General features: G+C 38.1%; 1 protein-coding gene across 1 annotated transcript in view; it reads left to right on the forward strand.

The window, feature by feature from the left end:
• Window positions 1-7,402: 7,402 nt before the first annotated feature.
• GABRB2 (gamma-aminobutyric acid type A receptor beta2 subunit) overlaps window positions 7,403-7,526 on the forward strand; it is a 136,610-nt gene continuing 136,486 nt past the window's right edge. The window contains exon 1 of the mRNA XM_010718904.3: window positions 7,403-7,473. The gene's annotated coding sequence lies outside the window, so the exon portion shown is untranslated. The remainder of the gene's footprint in view (window positions 7,474-7,526) is intronic.

A 7,526-nucleotide genomic window follows, 5' to 3' on the forward strand; every position in this document is an offset into this window, starting at 1 on the left:
ATGGACTCATACAACGTTGCCTGAAAATTGATAGGTTCAGAAAAAAAATTACAAGGATGTATGACAGCAACATCCATCAGATTTGCCCTGAGAAGAGAACTCTTATCTGTAACCTCAACAATAGGTTTTGACCGTGTTAACAGTATCTTTTATTTTGTGTAAAAAGTCACAATAGGGAACTAATGCTGAGAAGCAGAAGCTGATCAAACTTAGAACAGTTAGTTGTTTATATTTTGTTTGTTTGTTTGTTTTAATGGGGACTGTTCCTTTGTTTCTTGTAGTTAGTGTTTAGCCCTTCATTCCTTGATATGTTCAAATGACTCAATGCTTTGTGGTGATATAAAATTATCAGTATTTATGGAGTGTAGCTAGAAAAATGAAAAGATGTTTAAAATATATATCCAGTTGTTTCTGGACTTGAACTCTGAGATGTGATGGATGTACAAGTTTTTTACTTGTATAAAGGAAACGTTATCGAGCTTTGTTTTGGAAGTTACATAAAGCAGCTGGCTGTGACCAAAGTTGAGCTAAAGACACAAAGATGAATAATTATTTTACTATAGTGAGGGGTGTATTACTCTGAATTCTACTTTTTTTTTTTTTTTTGTAATGTTGTGAACTTTGTGGAGATGCTCCTGATTTACATTGGCAAAGACGTCCAAAATTGCCACTTCAAGACCCAAACATTTTTAGAACGTAGAGTTCTACTTTGAGTTTGCTGTGTAACATCAAATATCGGTATTATTCAGCTGCTTTTTCACCTGTAAGAATAAATTAAAAGCTAATATTGTGATTAGTATTACAACCCAGAGCTGTTCTATTTCCAGTGGCAGTGACTGACCGTTGGTCTAACTGGTTAATTCACAGTCCTTTAAAGTAGCTCTGAAAACAGTTTTATTGCCTAAGATTCTACTGACCTGTCCATATCTGCAACAGTAAAATAATAACAGTAGTTGTTAAAATGGCCTTCTACTGGTATACAGGGGGATAGATATGATATGTTCATAGGCAATAGTTCACCAAAATCAAATAGGGAATGGTAAACTACAAACAGTAGTTTCAAATCTCTATTATTCTCCCTCTATCATCACCTGAGAAGATCAAGCCTCAAAAACTTGTAAGAATCCAAGGACGTCTTCATTTCTGTGTAGCACTTTGTTAGATAAAATTAGAATGTGTTTATTTTAATTTTCCTGAAAGTAGTATGGACCATATTTGTAAGTTATTGGGTAATCATGACTTGGACACTACCAGGTTTCTGCTGCTTGATGCCCTGTAAGATGGGCTTTCGTGTTGTATTCCTGAGCTGAATGTGGGTTTTGCTATTATTCTCAGCAGGAATTGGCCTGGGCACTTGCCCATGATGTGCTTAATCTACATCATCTTTGGATTTGACATAATAATATGATAGGTTACTTATTTGCATTAATGAGACCTTCTTTGGCTTATAGTTGTTTGTAAGTTACCAACTATGAGCACAAAATGGGTGGGAGAATGAATGATAACTACATATAAAACATTGATGTATTTTAGAGAGATTCTTGGATGTATTACTAAACTCAGTATGTAGCTTAACGAGAGAGATGATTCTACAGAAGTTTGATTTGGGATTGGTTTGCTGTTTGTTTGTTTTGTCCTGGCATTTTGAATTGTTTTCCCATGATTATTAGTATTTCTTCTAGGACTACTTCATAACACCTTTATATTCCATGCTAAGTTTATTTTATTTTCTATTTTTAGCTTCTACTTTTGTGGTTCATTCACTCATCTGGTCTCACCTAATTTGCACTGCTTTAGATGTACTTTGCATACATGCCTGTAAACGTAAATTGCTGTTTAGTGTTCTTTCTCATAAGTCAAAATAGTGTATTTGCATTTGCCAGCCAGTGCCTTACCGTCTTGACTGGCATTAAGTCTATCTCCATGGTATACTCTTCAGGTAGTTATGTCCTTTCTGTAGGAAAGTGGTAAAGCTCTGAAAAACACTATCAATTCAACAGAACTGTTCCATCCAGTCTTAGAAGTTTCTGCTGAACAGCAACATCTGTATATGATGCTTCTACCTTCCAATATTTTAAAATGAACACTTGCAAACCAGGTATTGATTCCACAGAACCTTTGTCCTGTGTGCACAAAATCAGAAATCATCACTTGGGGCAAACTGTGTGTATTTATGCTTACTGCAGCACTGTGGGACACGAGACTGGCTAAAATTTTAGGATAGCTGTGAAAGAAATGGAATATTGGCATGAACTCATTTGGGGTGGGAATGCAAGAAAGTAAAAACAGAAACAACAACAGAAAAAAAATAAAAAACAACCATTAAGTCACAGAATTGTTTGAGTTGGATGGGATCTTTAAAGATCATCTAGTCCAACTCCCTTGCAGTGAACAGGGACATCTGCAGCTCTATTGTATTACTCAGAGCTTGATCCAGCCTGACCACTTAATGTCTCCAATAACAGGGCTTCCACTGGCTCTCTGAGCAACCTGATCAAGTGCTTCACTACCCCTTTCATATTTTTTTTCCTATATCCTAAAGAGTCTTCCCCTTCCTTCTTACAGCCTTCCTTTAGATACTGACAGGCTGCTCTCAAGTCTCCCCAAAGCCTTCTCTTTTCCAGGCTGAACAGCCCCAGCTCTCAGACTGTCCTTGTAGGGTATGCTCGATGCCACTATCAATGCCATTGATGAAGATATTAAAGAGAGTCAGTCACAGTACTGTTCCCCTAAGGAACAGCACTTGTCATTGATCTCAATCCAAACACTGAGCCATTGACCACCACTCTCTAGGTACAATCTCGTAACCACTTCTTTGTCCACTGAACAGTCCATCCATCAAATCCATGTCTTTCCAGTTTGGAGAGAAGAATCTTGTGTCAAAGTCCAGATAAATGATATCAGTGCCTTGTTTGTTGATGCAGTTATGCTATCACAGAAGGCCGCTAAGCAGGTTGGGCAGGACTTATGCTTGGTGAAGCCATGCTGGTTATCCCGTATCACCTCCCTCTCTTCTATATGCCTTAGCATAATTTCAAGGAGAATGTGCCTTATGATCTTCTCCAGACAGAGGCAAGGCTGACAAAGCAATAGTTCCTTGGGTCATCCTTTCCACCTTTCTTAAAAGTGGGTGCCTTTTTCCAATCATCAGGAGCTTCACCTGACTGATTGACTTTTCAAATATCAGTTAGAGTGGCTTAGAGATGGTAAGGAGCGCTGTGTGTTCTCCATTTGGTGGAAGTAATAGATCTGTATATGTCTGCAGAAGGCAGATTGCTCTCTCCTTCTAGCACACCAGTAAAAGGACACTGTTGAGCACTATGCAGTCAGATCCAAACTTAAATTCTCCTAGTTACTAAACAAAAAAAACTGCTTAAAGAGCAACTAGAAAGTTAATAGCTTCTATTACTTCTAGTACTTCTCTTTGAACTCTATCATTGTTTCTCTGTTTTGGTAATGCGGGTTGTATTTTACCAAACGATATAAGGAACTTCTGTTAGTTGGAAAATTTATTGAATAATACTACTATTTTTTTAATCCGATGTATAAAATATTTGCCATTTTTAAAACTTAGCAATTCATTGTACTTTGGCTGTCAAATGCAAGTCATAGTTTCTTTGGGCTTTGTTTACTTTCATTAAAATACTTTTTCATGTGAAATCTCTTACAGCTACAAATGTCAAATTAGATTAAAAGCATCCTGTGAAGGTTCCTTATTTACAAGAAAAATAAATACATTGTTAAAGCTCAAAATATTTAATCTGGATCAAAACATGTTTGATAGTTGGTATCACAGAGCTCAGGAGTCTCAATGATCGTTTTTCAGTAATCTTTTGTCCAGAGAATAAAGAATTCATGTAGGAACTGTTTGATTTCTGAGATAGAAAGACTGTTTCATGTTTTATATGTTAGTTTAAATGAGCACTATTTTTTTTCTTTCCTGTAAAATAAATGGCTCTTCTTTCTTCATATTTCTTTGTGTTGCAGCCTTGCCCCCACTATTCTAACTCCTCTTTCCCTTCACCTACTTTTTCTGTCTCAGTTCCTGCTTTTCTTTTCCAGTGTCAGCCTCTTAACTGGTCCAGGTGGTGACCATAACAGGGAGAAATTTTGTGAGCTAGTGAGGTCCTCCCAGATAAGAAAAATCCAGCTAAAACTATGTAGATTCCTATTTAGTCTTAAAAACATTTTTAACAGGCCCAAGATGATTTTAGAAGCTTAAATTACTTTTCTTATAAAAGTATTTTCATTTTTTATCAAAAGCTTCCAACCCAAAAGGTCTAGAACCCTAAGATAACATTTTTAACAGTATTCTGGAATGTATTACCTAACAACAGCAAAAAAATGTGGAAGTTAACTCTGTCCAAGAGAGCTTAGAAATGAAGACCAAATCCTGCAATCAATTGATGCAGACAAATGCCACTCCATTAATTTAATAACAGGTTTCTGCAATCTGCTTTCAGGGCTGAATCTTACACAAACAGCATGGAGGAGATTTAGACACAGTCTAAAGACATAATCTTGGTATACATTTTATGCTGCCTTTTAAATGTTTTACTATCCTAATTTCATGCAGACTCTCCTTGTGCCCAGCCTTCTTGTCAAAGGATGTATATACTGTAGATATTTGGGAGAAACTTGTTGTCTACGTAACTGTTAAACAAATGTATTCCACCACTTTGAAGGAAATTGAGCTTTCAGTGGCACTTCCATGATATGATAACAGGATTTCATTCCATCGTAATTCCAAGTGCCAGACATTTTCTATTTCACTCCAGTCCCCACTGAGTTGCTGACAATTGCCTCCAATCAAAACACTTGTCTCATACGTTTTAACTCCATGTTTTAATCTGTAATTTGATATCACATTAAAAGACTTACTTCAATGTGCACCTAAGATACAGCTTTTTTTTTTTTTGTCTTTTATTTTTTGTCTTTTTTTTTTAATCCTGGGATTAATATACCTTTGCTAAGAGGAAGTTCTTACCCATAGTATCTTTCATCTGGTGGGACACCATGCAGTGAGTCACAGAATGAGCACGTCTCAACTTCAGTAAATAAAATTCTACATATAAATATGTGTGAACCACCAACACAAACCAAATAGTTGCCCCTCCCCTTTGCTCTTCTGCTACAATTAAGTGAAATTTACACTGTATCAAGTAATACTTGTTTCCTAAGCAACTTATCACACTCAGTTACTGTGCAATGCTGATGATTTCATCTGCTTTTGAGGGCCAAAAACAGTATAAGAGGCAGATCGTACACTATTGCCTTTGTTTCCTTTACTGCTTTGGAAATGTCTAAATATGCAATATTCAAAACCTACACAAATCTGAAAATCCTAGAAAGTTTTTGCCATGCAAAACCCAATTCTTTTGCCTAAGAAGAGCAGAATCAGTGTACACCCTCATGAGCCATTTTGCTTGTGCATGCACTGTAATGGCAGTGTGTGTGCTGATAGGCTGCTTGCTAATGACGTGGCGTGGTGCGTGGACTGTGCCATGTTACATCTGAAGGCCTGAAATGACAGTGAAACCAAGATGGAGTATCGTGGACTCAGGACTTCACAGAAGTTGGAAATAGAAAACATATGAAAATAAATAATCACAAATGTTCTTCTGAAAATTATAGACTAAAAATTGATCTGATTTATGGAAACAACTCTTAGCGGAGTGTTTCTGATATTACTGCATCTTATCAAATGTTGGAAAGCTCAGGAAATACCACATCCAAAGAACAGTAGGCAGGTCAAGCCACTGATGCGCAGTGAAAGGATTTCCTTGTCAGGAGGGTTTTGCCCTTGTTATTCACAGCCCCAGCGATGGAGGTGGAGTTCCTGGGATGGCATAAATCAGTATTGCTTCTGTGCCTTGGGACTCCAGTGGCAGTAATACTTGACAACCTGTCTTATCCCATACGAAAACATATTTAACTTAATCTATATATTTACTGCAAACTGTTTTATAATTGCTTTACAGCAGTTCTCCATAAATGGCCTGGGCTGTTGCTCGTGGTGACAGAAATATACTGCCATAGGCAAGGGCTGACAAGACAAGTGAAGTATGACATTATTTATAGCCCAGTTCTTGCAGTGTCACACACAGGCCAACAAGGATAGTGGGACATCACTTCAGAGTATTTCAATTTTATTTGTGTATTCTTTTTTGTATTCCTCAAAGTCGAAAGCTAAGAATAAAAATGATTTGCAACTGGCATGTAAACTGTGACCATCTTTGCTGATTTCTATGAAAGATTATAGTAATTTATAATCTGAGGTATTTTTAAGATGTAAGTAACTATCATCTAACTAGCAACTGGGTTGTTTCCCCATCATAATACATCCAAAAACTTAGATAACAATGCTCAGGAGTATGACATGAATGGTTCCCCATCTTGCCAACGCTGCTCTTTGCAGCGGTAATTTAATTTCCTTTTCAAACAAACACACAGACACAAGAGGGAAAGGGGAGCGATTTCATTGATAAGTGGGAGATTTTTAAGGCACTGAGAAGTTTTGAATGACAGAGATGGACCAGAACTTGTGTTCAGACAAAAAGCGGTACCATCAAAAGAGTACAGCAAAGCATTTGCAAAAGGAAAAGTATTGTATGATTTCATACTCTGTGTCAGTGTATAATGATACCCCTATCCCACAGGGCACACAGAGCCAGGACTAAAGGTAAGGAAGTGTTACTGTTGTCGACCCACTTAAATGCTGGCGGAGTCACATCTAACAAAAATCCTAAGCTATACAGATCATCCAAGCGAGGCTCAGGAGAGGCTTTACACATTCATTTTTATTTTGAAAGTGTGGGGGTATACGGTAATCTTCTACATGGAAGGCACCATTATATCTGTATGTAGTGATTTTATTTGAGAGATGTTTCATTCATTTACTGGAAGAGCCGGCCTGAAGTGGGCTTTGCTGCACAGTGTGTCCTAGGCACAGAACCAACGTGCCCTCATTGTCAGCGCATGCACCACAGCAGGGAACAACTGCTGGATATATTGACAAGGCTTGAATTCTCTGGGTGTACTAATCCAGCAGTCCAATGGAAGGAGAGTACTCTTCCAGCCCTAATACTATGCTAATATCATGCTAATATCTAAATAAAGAATTCCTGTCAGTCTAGCACTGAATATTAGCAGCCTTCGGCCTCAGGTTCTTATCTATTTCACATTCAGACACGGTATGTGGAATGCTTCTGGGGCATAATGACAGCTAGTAGCAGAGAGTCAGAGCACAGAATTGGGAGTGCCGGATGTGGTCCCAAGTTCGCATTTGCAGGTGAGTTTCACAGTGCAGGATCGAAGTGTTTTCCGTCCTGCTCTGTCATATGATTGCAGGAGAAAAAAAAAAAAAAAAGTGCATATTATGCACCTAAGGTAGCATGATTCACTGCACTGTGTCCACCATCTTCCTTTCAGGGCCGTATTTCAAGAGGTTTGAGAGCGAAGCAGAGCAGCAGGGTGAGAAGGGGGAGCTGTGCTGGTGCCCGGCCGGGCGGCTCCGCTGCCGGAGC

The sequence above is a fragment of the Meleagris gallopavo genome, chromosome 15 (genome assembly GCF_000146605.3).
Source record: "Meleagris gallopavo isolate NT-WF06-2002-E0010 breed Aviagen turkey brand Nicholas breeding stock chromosome 15, Turkey_5.1, whole genome shotgun sequence".
NCBI classification, from domain to species: Eukaryota; Metazoa; Chordata; class Aves; order Galliformes; family Phasianidae; genus Meleagris; species Meleagris gallopavo.